Below are 16,236 nucleotides of genomic sequence, written 5' to 3' on the forward strand. Positions count from 1 at the left end.
TCCAACCCTCATTCAAATTTTTATATATTGGGGCCAGGAGTGTTGCCTAGTGATACAGTGTCTCCCAAATATGCATGAAGCTCTGGGTTTGATCTCTTAGAATCACATACACGGAAATAGATGGAAGTGGTGCTGTGGCTAACGTGGTAGAAAGCTAGCCTTGAATTTGAGAAACTCAAGGACATTTCCCAGTCCATGAGTTCAAGGGCCAGCACTAGCAAAAAAGAAACATTTGTTGAGTAAACCTTGCATGTTCCTGTATGTCTCTGTAGCACACTCTGGTCCTTCCCTTCAGTGGTTATGTTTGTCTCTTGTATTCATCTGTATGGGAACAGATAATCAAATCACTCTTTGAAGATAAAAAGTCATGCTATGCACAATACTTTTGAATGATTCTGATTCTTTTTGTTATTTTTTTCAGTCCTGGGGTCTGAACTCAGGGCCTGAGCACTTTCCTTGGGCTTTTCTCAGGGCTGGATGTCTACCATTTGAGCCACAGCACCAGTTCTGGCCTTTCTATATATGTGGTACCAAGGAATTGAACCTGGGTCTTTGTGCATGCTAGGTAAGCACTCTACCACTAGGCCAAACTCCCGGCCCTGTGCCTGATGCTTAAAGCAACCAAATCCAGAGCACTTCCTCTGCTGCCCCAAGATTTCTAAGTAGTAGGAAGTAAAGATGTGCAAAATCTGTGTTTCCTTTGTAGTTCAAAGGTAATACTGAAGATATAGATCTTGGTCTTAAAAATTCTTTGCATGTAATGGGATAGAAGTTAAAGTTACATTACTGAGTAGTTGAGTAAACATACATACAACAGACTAGAAAAAATCCTACATGTAAATCAAAGCCCATGTCTTTTTTTTCCCCTGAAGAGAAGTAGCAAACACTGTCACAATTATATTACTAAGTGAAGGAGGAAGAATTTGGATCTGCAATTCTGCATTTGTATTGACTTGCATGGATGAGGATAGTGGGAGACAGTATGAATTTCCCCCTAAGTCATGAGCTTACCTGTTCCATTAGCAATCTCATTGTGTAGGCAAAGTGTGCAAGAAAGGAACAGGCAGCCTTTCCCTCCTGAGGAGATTTTCTGAATCCAGGACCACAACTCTCACTGCAGACAGAATGAGTAGGCTGAAGAAAATCAGATATGTGTCAGTAACTGCTCAGAATTTTACATAATACTCCAAAAATATATCGTTCTAACATAATGTTTCATTAAGCATATTATTTATTTCTTTTTTATTGCCAGTCATGGGGCTTGAATTCAGGTTCTGGGCACTATTCTTGAACTTTCTCAATGCTAGTGTTCTAGCACATGAGCCACAGCACCACTTCTGGCTTTTTCTCTGTATGTGGTAACTAAGGAATCAAACCCAGGGCTTAATGCATGCTAGGCAAGCATTCTACCACTAGACCAAGCCATAATATCGTCTTACTTTCTAGTGGCCATGAAGTGGTCTGATTTGGGGAAGAGAATGTGAAACACAGAAAGGGCAGGACAAAGGGTGAACCAACTCATCAAACTTTAGATAATATGGTGGAATCATACTGTACAACTTGGAATGGAGACAAGTCTGAATGGTTAAAACAGAAAATAAACGAGGGATTTACACTGCTCAACAAGAAATATACACATTATCTGAATTATGTAACTACTCTGTTCATCATGTACAATAAAAATTTTAAAACTTAAAAGAAAGTAAGAATAAAAGAAAGTAAGAGAACAGACACTGAACTGAAGAATTTATACAGAATCTCAAAGAACTAGAAATAACAATCTTCAAGTTAGTAAAAGGAATGAAATAATCAAGCAGGAAGAATAGGTCAAAGGATGAGCCAACTCAGTGATATGAGACACTGTATTCAAAGTGAACTTTACAGTTTGATGTGGGGAATGGAGTGGAGTTAGGAGGTCAAATAGTAGGAGAAAATAAGGGAAGAGTGTCACTTTTCAAAAAAAGGCACTCATTACTTGACTTAGAAATATTTAACCTCTCTATATTTCACCTTTATAACAAAATCTAAATTAAAACAGTAAAGGAGATGGTTTGAAAATGCAGTATCAAGAAAAAAGAAAAAAGAGGAGTTTTTACAAACACAAAAAGGACATAAAACAAGTAAAAATTATGAAGAGCTTACTGTCCTGAAAAGATGATACACAAAAGGAAACTAAGAGTCCTCCTCCACAAACAGGCAGAAAATCACTTAAATGTAGATTCAAGGTAAAATAAAGAAACTAAGGAGTTTCTCTTGCATAGGGACAGGAGGTGATGGTAGAGGATACAGAGAGCATTCATGTGTGAACATAGAATTCCATCAGCCATGCCCATCCCCAAAACAAATCCGCAAATGGAAATAAAATGTTGAATTACTTACAGATTGTACTGTTCATCTCCAGAATCATCACTGTTTCTGTGATCTATTCCCAAAATGTAGAGAGCAAAAAACCCATCAATCATCACATCTCCACCCATGTGTGCTTGCTGCTTCATTGTAGAAAAGCAGCTAGTGCCAGCCAAGAAACTGATAGAGAGAGGAAGCTGAAGAAGAATGAGTATGGCAATCAAATGGTACATCTCTGAAGCATCTGCCCAGCTGAAATTATGGCTGGAAGTGGAGTCCACTGGATCATGTGTGTGTATTCATAAATCTCTGTATATGTACATATGTGTCTTTTTATTGATAGAGATATATGCTGTAGAAGTCGATGTGTAAGCCTATAGTGAATTCCCAGGAAGAATGAGTAATCAACTTCCCTGGGGCTCTGCATTTGTGGCCTTGCATGCAGGAGAAAAACACGAGTTGGAAAACATGTTTGCACATTCTCCTTCACTATCCCAGGTGCTATGATTTCCTCCAAGACACCAGAGAGTGACTCACATGGAGGAGGGTATCTTTGATGTGTTTGGTTAATGTCTGTGTCCAGAAACTATGTGCATGAAAGCCATTTTGGATGATACAGCTGGATTGCATCAGAGTATGCCATTTTAGATATGCAGTGAAATGGGTAGAAAAAATTTTACGCTAGTGACATGTCTACCAAAGATATTAGTGCATCATACTCAGATGGTCAATTCACACACCCATTGCCCAAAACAGCTAGAGAACGTTGGTAGTTGACTCAAGCAGGTTTCAATAAGAATTCCACATACACATGCCTCCACACATGCATCCATTTACTGTTGCCTAAGGAAACAATGATGTTCCTGAAACCACATATTCAATCCACTAATTGTTTACCTGTTGTGCTAAAGAGTCTGATGTAATCCATTTGTCAATTCTTGCTTTTATTTTTTGAGCTCATTGAAGTTTTAATCAGGAAGTTACTGCCTAAACAAAATGTTTCCTTTTTTGTTATCCGTATTGTAATGCTTTAAGTTTTAGCTCTTTAAAATATGGGTACTAGAAAAACAAGGATCATTCACAACTTAAGGTATCCTGGGATGCCTGGTTACAGTTTCCAAGGTGTGAAGTGTGTTCATAGAGAAAAAAGGTCTGTGATGAAATAATCAGAACATTTTTTGGTTTTAGTGTGCACAGTTGGGGTGCATATAGAGCTGAAGTCAACATGGTGGCTAAGAATTTCTCAGCAGCTGGCATTGCTTCCAGGACTCAGAATAAAGTCCCCCAAAAAACAAATGGATTAAGAAAGGCGATATTGAAATTCTCTACTTCCATAAGATTCTGCACCATTTAGAAGGAAATAGAAAGATGTGGAAAAATATTATATGAAGTAAGCCAGACCCACAGATATATTGGTTGCATTGTTTTCTTCATTTTTGTCTATCTAAAATATGTATATAAATCTATAAGTAAACATAGTAGACGGTAAAAGAAAAAATATACACTTGGACATAATAAATTATACTGAAATCCAGATAATCACACTATACAGGGAATTCTGTTTTCCATTATTAGAAGATTTTTTAATTGGAGTGTATACATATAATCTTCACATATTATTACATATCCATATCTATTTATCATTGAGCCAACTATCTGATGGTATTTATTAAAGAACTAAGGAAGGGATCATATCTACCCAAAGAAATTAGTTAACTGTGTTCCTTGGTTGTGATTGGACATATAAAACTGTGTGAAACAGGACACTGAAGTTGAATATTTACATCACTTTGGTTAACATAATTCAACTCCTTTTCAGAATATAGTTACACATTAATTATATTTTTAAGAGGAAACAAAATGAACTTAAATCATTTAACGGTGTTTCCATGAAGACTCTGGAGGATAAACATTTCATGATGCAGATCTCCAAATGTCAAGTATTCCATATATGTTTGAATTTCTGCTGACAAACAATTAAAACCTATTAAATTATAAAGAGAACCAGCACATAGGAAAGTGACCTGATGTTAGGATACTGGATTGTTGTATTTCTGGGTCATTATTAAGAAAGTTTGACCTGTGTCAAGGAGACCTATTGTCATTCCTATTCCTTCTTGTAGAGTTTTCAGTGTATCTGATGTACCTCAAGGACTTTTATCCATGTGGGTTTAATCTGGATGCAGGGTGACTTATTTTCTGCGAGTGCTTAACCAATTCTGCCACCACTCCTTGTTGAGGAAATCTTTTTTGCATTCTAATTTTTGGCTCCTTTAACAAAGATTAGGTGGGGCCAACTGGTTGCCTTCCTATTCATATGCCAATATCAAGCTGTTTTGCTTACTATATCTCAGTAATAGAGTATAAAGATTGATATTGATATTCCTCTATGGCTGTTCTTTCTGCTAAGGATTGTTGGTGCTATACAGGGTCTTTTTTCCATATATTTTTTATTGTAATTAATAGAAGAGTTACATTATTTTCATCAGATAGAAGGTACATATCTTCACAAATGTTGATACCCTTTCTCATGTCATGGTCCCTATGTTCATCCCTCCCCCCCACTCATCTTGATTTCCCCCCTTCCCTATCCAATTTCAAATAACCAATTAAGCATATACAAAATATATCAGATAAAAAGGTGAAATATTATAACAATATATACCAGGTCATTTAATAGTCCATATGAAATTTTGAATTGCCTCTTCTATTTTTGTAAAGAATGACATTGGAATACTGATGGGTATTGCATTGAATTTGCAGATAGTCCTTTGCAGGACTGCCATTTTCACGATGTTAATTCTTCCAATCCCAGAACATTGGAGGTTTTCCCACTTCTTCAGTTCTGCATTAATTTCCTTTTTCAGTTTTTTTAAAGTGTTCATCATAAAGGTCCTTTAAATTCTTAGTTACATTAATTCCTGAGTGCTTTATTTTCTTTGGGGTTATTGCAAACCAAGTTGCTTTTCTTATTTTCTGCCTTATGTCTCATTGTTGGCAAATAAGAAAGCAGTTGATTTTTGAGGGTTAATTTTATACACTGCTACCTGCTCAAGTTTCAAATCAGCTCAAGCAACTTGTGACTGAAATGTATAGGATTCTTTAAATATAGAATCATGTCATCTGCAAAGAAGAAAGTTTCACTTCCTATTTACTATTTGGATCCCCTTTAAATTTGCATCTTGCCTTATTGCTCTAGCTAGGAATTCTAATAGTACATTAAAGATGAATAGAGAGAGTGGGCTTTAGTTTTTTGCCATTAAGTATAATGCTAGCAGTGTGTATGTCATAAACATCCATTATTATCCTGAAGAATGCACTATGGATTCCCAGTTTCTCCAGAGCTTTTAGTATGAAGGCATGTTGTATCTTATTAAATAGCTTTTCTGCATCTATTTGGATAATCAGATGATTCTTTTACTTGTTCCTGTTGATGTGATTTATATTTACTGACTCTTGTGTATGGAACCAGTTTTGCATTATTCTGATGAATGCTGTTTGATCATAGTGCATAATTTTTTGGTAAGTTGTTGAGGATGGCTGGCCAGTATTTTGTTGAGAAGTTCTGCATCCACGTTCGTCAAAGATATAGGTCTATAGATGTCTTTCTTTGATGAGTCCCTGTTTGGTTTTGGGATGAGGGTTATGCTGGCTTCATAAAAGGAGTTTGGTAAAAAGTCTTCTCTTTCAAATTCATTGAAGAGCTTGAGGAGTATTGGTGTGAGCTCGAATTAGAAGGCCTTATACAATTCAGCTATGAATCCATAGGGCCTGGGCTTTTTTGGATGGGAGGTCACCTATTGCCATTTGTATTTCAATACTCTAAGTAGGTCTGTTTAGTTGGTGTAGGATTTCTTGGTTGAAGTGTGGTATGTTAATATTGCATAAAAATTCCTCCATTTGTTCTAGATGCTTAAATTTGTTGGCATAAAGGTGTGGAAAATATTCCCATATGAGGGTCTGTATCTTGGTTATTTCTTTATGATATTTCCATTCTGTTTATTTTGGTATACCGCCAATTTTGGGGTGGGGTATTTGCTTATGGTCTGTCAATTTTGTTAACATTTCAAAGAACCAACTCCTTCTTTTGTTTATTCTTTCTATGTGATTTGTCTGTAATTCATTTATTTCTGCAATGATTTTTAATACTTTGGTTCCTTCTACTGATATTGGGATTGGTTTGTTGCTCTTTACCCAAGCTGTTAAGCTATAATATAAAACTGTTGGTTTGAGACAAGATACAACACCCCTTAATACTAAAAGTTCTGGAGAAACTAGGAATCCACCGAACATTGCTCAGTATAATAAAGGCTGTGTATGACAAACCCACAGCTAACAATATTTAATGGGGCAAAGCTAAATACCGTCCCTCTAAAATCAGGAACAAGACAAGGATGGCCAGTCTCTCAACTCCTCTTAAAGATAGTATTAGAATTCCTAGCCAGTGCAATAAGGCAAGAAGCAAGTGTAAAAGGGATCCAAATAGGAAAGAGGAAGTGAAACATTCCCTCTTTGCAGACGACATGATTCTGTGCCGGGGCCTACTGGCAGCAATTTGGGGTTCGTGAAATAGGGGGCAAGGACTGGAAAAAATTAGAAGAGAGACCAACACATGGGGTCCGGGAGGTCTGCAGCCCAGGTAAAGACAGCAGCCCAGTTTATTATCAACTCAAAGTTTATATCCCTTCTTGAAATCAGGGTACTGCCAGGTGTTACATCCAGATGGTTAATCAGGGAACTGTTGGGGGTTACATTCATATGGTAAATCTCAAATCAATTGAACAGGAGAAGGCCAAAAAACAATAAGACAATCAAGCAATTATCTGATGCAAATCAAAGTACAGTTTGATTCCACTCTGGCTCCAAACATATCCCCCATCTTTATTTTAAAAGAAACACAAGTGCAATTTCTATTCTTTCCAATATCTCTAATTATCTCTAAGTATCCTGTCTCATTTTCCAAAAATGACTGGTCCCTTCATCTAAAGGGGATAAATGGGTGAAGATTCAGCCTCTGTGACTTCTTCAAGCTGACTCAGGGGCGTTGTCTCTGTACTTGACCAGGGACCTTAAAAAAGCCTAGCTTGAATTACCAAGGGGTTGCAAGGATTAGATATCAAGAACAATAATTTGCTCTAAACTAGAGATCATATTTAACATTTAACAAGTGCACAAACCATCTTTGGTTACAATAGTGTAGCTTACTTAGCACCCATTTGCAAAGGCATTTTCTTGATTGTCTGGGGGAACTAAATTTCGGCGACTTTAACAATGCTTCAGTTGTCAGACCTAAACAGATTAATAGAGACACAAGTCTCAGATCCACAAACTTTCCTGAATTTGTGGCTAGTGTCAAAGAAAAATTTTCCTCAGGTAGAACTTTAACCTACCCACTATCACAGAAGATTTACAAGTTCCTGCCCAGTTATGAAAGGTATGGGCATGGCAAAAAGCGGCGGCAGTGGAGGGCGCCAGGCCAGGAGCCCAACTGCTACAGAAACCAGCACAGAACCAGGCCAGTGAATGGCAGAAGCAGCAGAACACACATGTGGAACCAGAACAGCAAGCAGTGGAACCCAGACGCAGAACACAAGCGGTGGCAGAGACCCAAGGGGACTGAGAGTCTCCCCACCACCGTGGAGCACCCGCAGATGGACGCAGAGGCGTGAGTAATAGAGCGCGTCCCCAAACACTTCAGGAAAGCAGAGCGGGTGCCATGCAATAGAACTTAACTCAGAATTCAACACCCCGCCCGAGAAAGACTGGCGGGAACAGGGGGGCAAGGAATTTAGAATCCTGTCCCTCCCCTCAACAGCCCCCTCCCTCAGGCCATTGACTGGAGTTTGACAGGCGGGCTCCCTAAGACTCAGCACCCCACCAAGGGAGGCGGGGCTGTCCCAACTCCCACCCGCCCAACGGGCTCAATCCCCAGCCCTCTGACTGGAGACTGACAAGCGGGCGGACCCTAAAACTCAGCACCCCACCAGGGGAGGCGGAGCTGTCCCAGCTCCCACCCACCCACCAGGCTCCTCTCCCAGGCCACTGGATCTGGAGAGTGGAAGGCGCTGGGACCCTGCCTTACAACCGTGGGTAGGGGGTGCGGGAAAATAGGAGCCAGAATCTGCCCCCCCTCAATTCTTGAGCGGGGCATCCTCCAGCTAGGAATCCTGAGCAAGACAGCACCGAGGGGCCCCCCACAGTCAAAGACTCTGACAAAGCAGTGGAAACACAGCAGGGATCTGAAGGGCCTACCAGCAGCCAAGCTCCCCTTCTGAGAATCAAAAAGGTGAAGTTCCGCCCTTGGAGCCTACTTTCTCATCTGGGCCCCGCCCCTGGGAACAGAGGGGTCTCCTGCTGGTCCTGCTGAGAGCCCCTGAAACTCTCAATCCCCAAACCCTTGGTTTGGGGCCGCCCCTGGAAGCAGCACAGGAAAACGTATGCCAACTGCGCTCAGACAAAAGCTCGCAGACCCATCCCATGGTCCACTGTGAGGCCACTGGTTGGGCTAAGAGCCAGTCGTGCAGAAACACATAGGTTTTATTCTAATACTTTCCAAAATTTGTACTCAGATACGCTACCTACTTAACCCCTGAACTCTCTCATTCTATTTTTCTATCTCTGGACCTCTGTTCGTCTTTCAACCCTTATACTGCATGGATCTACACTTGATGGCTGATGAACAACACTGTATATCTAGGTGTTTAATTATTCTCTAGGCTCAGAGGGACTTAAACACAATAGAGACTGGATTGAGAGGCTTATTGTTTGGGGTATAAATAGCTTATCAGTGGATGTATTAGACTGGTCAGTAACTGCACAAAAAGAAAGAGTGATAACACCAATCAAAACTTTTGAACATCTAGAGTCTGCCAGTTACAGAGGTCTAGGTTGGTTATATCTGAAAAACTATAATCGTGTTTAGTATTAATCTTGCTCCCATTTTCAAATGGGCAGAACAAGAAACTCAAGAAAAATGTCAAATCAAGAAACAACATCCCCCACCCAATGTAAACAGACAATGGAACAGTCACTGGCAATCCTAGAGGAGAGTCTTCCAAGTGTTCTACAAATGATATTGATAAACATCATTAATGAAACATGTGAAAATATAAGGAAAGAGATAAGGGAGGAAGCCGTAGCTGAACAAGAGGAAGCCATAAACATGGTGATAAGAGAAAAAGAAAAAGCCATAAAGGAGGTCATAATAAAGGTTTATCAAAGAAAGATGGATGAATTCATAGAATCCAGAAATAAAAAGGTGACCGAACTCCAGCAAATGTTCAAAGAAAATAAAGCTACTGAGCTAACCACTCAAATGGAAATCAAGGAGCTAAAGAAATCCTTATATGATCTAAAATAAAAGATGCAAGGCATCAAAAATGAGCAATTAGAAGAAGGGAGATGAAGAATAAAGTAGATAGCTTTGACAGCAGGTTAGACAATGCAGAGGAGAGAATTTCCGGGGCTGAAGATAATTTAGTTATTATGGAGAAAGAACAGAAAATGAGTCAATCCAAATCTAGGAAAAATGACAGAGCGCTTCAGGAGGTCCAAGATAAAATTAGGAAGGCTAATTTAAGGCTAATTGGTATTGAGGAGGGCGTGGAGAAAGAGGTCAATGGTATTGGACATATACTTCAGGGAATCATCTCAGAGAATTTCCCAAATATCCAGAAGGGCAGGCCCATCCAGATACAAGAAGCTTTTAAAACCCCAAACAGACCTGACCAGAAAAGAACATCCCACTGCCACATCGTAATCCGAACTGGATTAATAGAACCCAAAAAAAGGATCCTAAAGGCAGCCAGGGAAAAGGGTTCTGTAACCTACAAAGGAAAACCAATCAGAATAACCCCAGATTTCTCAGCAGAGACCATGCAAAAAAGAAGTGATTGGAAGCATATATGTCATGCACTTAAGTCAAATAACTACCAACCAAGAATACAGTACCCAGCTAAGCTCTCATTCATAACTGAGGGATCAATCAAAACATTGCATTCCAGAGAAAAGCTGCAACAATATGTCGCAGCAAAACCAACACTACAGAGAATTCTGAAAGATGTTCTATACATAGCAAACCAAAATAAATGCAATATAGGGAAAGAAATGGCACCTAAACAGCATACCATCTAAGGACCACAAGAACTGTCAAGACACAGGCCCAAATAAAAGCTTTTAAAAACGATAGGAACGAATAAATATCTCTCAATCCTAACTCTCAATATCAATGGACTTAACTCTCCAATTAAACGACATAGGCTGTCTAGTTGGATCAAAAAGCAAAAGCCATCGTTCTGCTGTCTTCAAGAGACACATCTTACCCAAAAAAACAAGCATCTTTTGAAAGTGAGAGGTTGGAATAAACTCTATCAAGCTAACGGCCCCCATAAACAGGCTGGAGTTGCCATCCTCATATCAGATAAAATAGACTTCAAACTAAAATTAGTAAGAAAAGACAAAGAAGGTTACTACATACTTCTAAAGGGATCTTTCCTCCAGGAAGACATAATGATCCTAAATATTTACACACCCAATCCCGGAGCTCCAAACTTCATCAAGCAAACTTTACTTACACAGAAACCATACATAGATCGAAATACAGTGATTGTCGGTGACTTTAACACACCACTCTCACCTATGGACAGATCAACAAGGCAAAAACACAACAGAGAAACCTTAGAACTGAACAACTATATAGACCAACTAGATCTAACACACATCTGCAGAATATTCCACCCAGAAACAATACAGTATACGTTTTTCTCAGCAGCACATGGAACATTTTCCAAAACAGATCACATCTTAGGCCATAAAACACACCTGGACAGATTCAGAAACACTGAAATCATTCCATGCACACTCTCAGAACACAAAGGCATCAAACTGGAACTGAACACACATCTCCACCAACGAAAACCCTGTAACTCATGAAGACTGAACAACACATTGTTGAATCACCAATGGGTCATCGAAGAGATCAGAACAGAAATCCCACAGTTTATGAAATTGAACAGTAAGGAGCACACAAAATACCAACTCCTTTGGGACACAGCAAAGGCAGTACTCAGAGAAAATTTATAGTGCTGAGTGCCTACAACAACAAGTTGGAAAAATTGCAAAGAAACAAGTTAATGTCTCACCTTAAGATCCTGGAAAAAGAGAAACAAACCAACCCTAATCCCAGTAGAAGAAGGCGAATTATTAAAATCAAAGCAGAATTAAATGATTTGGAATCCAAAAAAACTATAGAAAGAATCAACAAAACAAGGAGTTGGTTCTTTGAAGAATTAACAAAATTGACAAGCCCTTAGCAAATCTTACCAAAAAAAGAAGGGAGCATATCAAAACAACCAAATCACAGATGAAAATGGTAATATGACGACAGATCCAGAATATCGTGAGGGAATATTTCTCAAAACTTTACACCAACAAATTTGAGAATCTAGATGAAATGGATGAATTCCTAGCCAATATTAACATACCCACACTGAACCAAGAAGAACTAAGCCAACTCTACAGGCCTATTTCAAGCTCTGAAATAGAAATGGCAATTAGAGAACTTCCACCTAAGAAAAGGCCAAGGCCAGAAGGATTCACAGCTGAATTCTATGAGGTCTTCAAAGCAGAGCTCACACCAATACTCCTCAAGCTCTTCAACAAAATTGAAAATGAAGGTCCTTTACCAAACTCATTCGATGAAGCCAGTATAAGCCTCATCCCCAAACCAGACAGAGATTCATCAAAGAAAGAGAACTATAGACCTACATCTTTGATGAACATCGATGCAAAACTTCTCAACAAAATACTGGCCAACCGTCTACAACAACTTATCTGATATATTGAATTTATTTGTATTTGGATATTTGAAATTTGATAGGGAAGGGGGGAAAACCAAGACGGGTGGTGGCTGTGGGGGGGAGGGAAATGGGTACCAAGACATGTGAAAGGGTATTAATGTATGTGAATTAATGCACTTTCTATCTGGCAAATATCATGTAACCCTTTTACTAATTACAATAAAAAATTATACACTATGATCACACTAGATTCATCACGGGGAGGCAAAGCTGGTTCAACATACGCAAATCAATTAATATAATTCAACACATCAACAGGAGCAAGGACAAAAATCACATGATTGTCTCAATAGATGCGGAAAAGGCATTTGACAAGATCCAACACCCCTTTATGTTAAAAGCTCTGGAGAAACTAGGAATCCATGGAACATTTTTCAATGTAATAAAGGCTGTATATGAGAAACCCACTGCAAGTATTACACTTATTGGTGAAAATCTGAAGCCATTCCCTCTAAAATCAGGAACAAGACAAGGATGCCCACTCTCTCCACTACTCTTTAACTTAGTACTAGAATTCCTAGCCAGTGCAATAAGGCAAGAAGCAAGCATAAAGGGGATCCAAGTAGGCAAAGAGGAAATAAAACTATCCCTCTTTGCAGATGACATGATTCTGTATTTAAAGAATCCTATAGACTCTACTCCCAAGCTCCTTGAGCTGATTCAAAACTTTGGAAGTGTAGCAGGCTATAAAATCAACCCTCAAAAATCAACTGCCTTCCTTTATGCCAACAGTGAGAGGAACGAGGCAATAATCAGGAAAGAAACTACTTTCACAACAACCTCAAAGAAAATAAAGTACCTAGGAATTAGCTTAACTAAGAATGTAAAGGACCTTTTTGATGAAAACTTTAAAACCCTAAAAAAGGAAATTAAAGCAGAACTAAGGAAATGGAAAAACCCCTCACGCTCCTGGATTGGAAGAATCAACACTGTGAAAATGACAATCTTGCCAAGAGCTATCTACAAATTCAACGCAATACCCATCAATATCCCAAATGTCATTCTTTAAAAAAATAGAAGAGGCAATCCAAAATTTCATATGGAATAATAAAAGACCCCGTATAGCAAGAACACTTCTTAGCAGAAAGAACAGCGCCGGAGGAATTTAATTGCAAACTTTAGACTCCATTACAGAGATATAATTATCAAAACAGCTTGGTACTGGCACAGGAACAGGCCTGAAGACCAATGGAATAGAACTGAGGACCCAGATATTAAACCACAGACCTATCACCACCTAATCTTTGACAAGGGAGCCAACAAAAATAGAATGGAAGAAAGACAGCCTCTTCAACAAGTTGTGCTGGCAGAACTGGTTAAGCACCTGCAGAAAACTAAAGCTGGATCCTTCTTTGTCACCCTGCACTAGAATTAACACCAAATGGATCAAAGACCTGGAGGTAAAAGCTGACACACAGAAAACTCTACAGGAAGGAATAGGAGATACACTAGGCCTCCTTGGCACAGGTCGAAACTTTCTTAATAAAGACCAAGAATCACAACAAATCAGAGAAAGGCTGGATAAGTGGGACTGCATTAAACTGCAGAGCTTTTGTATGGCAAAGGACATAGCTACTAAACTAATGAGGAAGCCTACAGAGTGGGAGAAGATCTTCACCAACCAAACAACAGACAAAGGCCTCATATCTAAAATATATCAACAACTCAAAAAATTGAATCACTCCAAAACTAACCTCCAAAGTAACAACCATCCCATTAAAAACTGGGCCAAAGACTTAAAGAGAGTCTTCTCTGAAGAAGAAACAAAAATGAGCTATAGACACATGAAGAAATGCTCAACATCTCTGGATATAAAAGAAATGCAAATCAAAACAACTCTAAGATTCCACCTCACTCCAGCTAGAATGGCCAAGATCAGGAAAACGAGTGACAACAGATGCTGGAGGGGATGTGGCCAGAAGGGATCACTACTACACTGTTGGTGGGAGTGCAAACTCGTTCAACCACTATGGAAAGCAGTGTGGCAGTGCCTCAAAAGGCTAAACATAGAACTCCCCTATGACCCAGCAATTCCACTACTTGGCATTTACCCAACCATCCAGAAACAAGGACTTACTAAACCCACTAGCACAACAATGTTCATTGCAGCACTATTTACCATAGCAAAGATATGGAACCAACCTAGATGTCCCTCAGTTGATGAGTGGATCAACAAGTTGTGGTATTTGTACACAATGGAATTCTATGCTGCTGTCAGAAAGAATGACATCGCCCCATTTGCTAGGAAATGGAAAGACTTAGAAAAAATCATATTAAGTGAAGTAAGCCAGACTCAAAGAACTTAGGCTCAATGGTGTCCCTCATTCGTCATAATCAGTAGAAACCTTGGGCTCTACTAGCAGAGATTTGCAATAGAGCAAAATCTTGATACATAAGGGCATATAATGTGAAGCTAATTGAAAGGACCTCCAGGATAGTGAAACAAAAGCCATATAATGAATGATTGTTGTCCTTAATGTACTATGTTGTCTCTCATCTCCTTTGCTGTTCCTTGGTTATCTCATATTGGTATAGTATCTCACTTTGTTATCTGATATATTGAATTTATTTGTATTTGGATATTTGAAATTTGATAGGGAAGGGGGGAAAACGAAGTCGGGTAGGGGATGTGGGGGGGGGGAGGGAAACGGGGACCAAGACATGTGAAAGGATATCAATGTATGTGAATTAATGCACCTTCTATCTGGCAAATATCATGTAACCCTTTTACTAATTACAATAAAAAAACTTACATTTTAAAAAGAGAAACCATGTAGGCAAAGCAGGTAATGACTCTTAGGGCATAGTTACTAAGGGATTTTAAGATCACCATGTTAAGCTTTTTTGAAGGTTGTTTACAAATATAATTTCTCTTGTGATAATGAAAGATTAGGGACCTCAACTCATTTTTAATTTAAATTTTATTGTAAAGGTGATATGCAACCATGGAATTCTATGCTGCCATCAGAAAGACTGACATTGCCACATTTGTAAGGAAACAGAAAGACTTAGAAAAAATCACATCAAGTGAAGTAAGCGAGACCAAAAAAAAAAATACAGGCTCCAAGGTTTCCTTCATTTGTAACAATTAGTATACATTTAGGATTTTCCTAACAGAGGATCATAATAGCTCAAAAGCTATGTGCATATGTCCATATAGGATGAAGATAAGTAAAATGAACTCCAGGATACAGATATGGAAACAAGAGGTTTATCTTTGTGATTGTTGTTCTTAATGTACTATGTGAAGCTATTTGTTTTCTCTTCATTTCTCCTTAAGGTTTAATCTCTTGTTGTTACTGCATCTGCCTTTGTTGCCTGATATATTGTATATACGCTTACTTGTTTATTTGAAAGGGAAGGTAAGGGAAAAAGAAGATGAGTAAGAGGGGGTGGGGGAAAGGAAATGTGGGAAAAAACATGGGAAGGGGTAACAATGTTCAAGAAGTAATGTTCCCACTACCTATACTCTCTGTACATCACCCTAATAATAAAAGTAAAAAAAGAGCTTTAAAAAAAAAAGAAATGCAAATCAAAACAACTCTAAGATTCCACCTCACTCCAGTTAGAATGGCCAGGATCAGGAAAACGAATAATAACAGATGCTGGAGGGGATGTGGCCAGGAGGGATCACTACTACACTGTTGGTGGGAGTGCAAACTCGTTCAACCACTATGGAAAGCAGTGTGGCAGTGCCTCAAAAGGCTAAACATAGAACTCTCCTATGACCCAGCAATTCCACTACTTGGCATTTACCCAACCATCCAGAAACAAGGACATACTAAATCCACTAGCACAACAATGTTCATTGCAGCACTATTCACCATAGCAAAGATATGGAACCAACCTAGATGTCCCTCAGTTGATGAGTGGATCAACAAGTGGTGGTATTTGTACACGATGGAATTCTATGCTGCTGTCAGAAAGAATGACATCGCCCCATTTGTTAGGAAATGGAAAGACTTAGAAAAAATCATATTAAGTGAAGTAAGCCAAACTCAAGGGAACTTAGGCTCAATGGTTTCCCTCATTA

This window comes from Megascapheus bottae, chromosome 35 (genome assembly GCF_031878675.1).
Source record: "Megascapheus bottae isolate mThoBot1 chromosome 35, mThoBot2.hap1, whole genome shotgun sequence".
In the NCBI taxonomy this organism is placed as follows: Eukaryota; Metazoa; Chordata; class Mammalia; order Rodentia; family Geomyidae; genus Megascapheus; species Megascapheus bottae.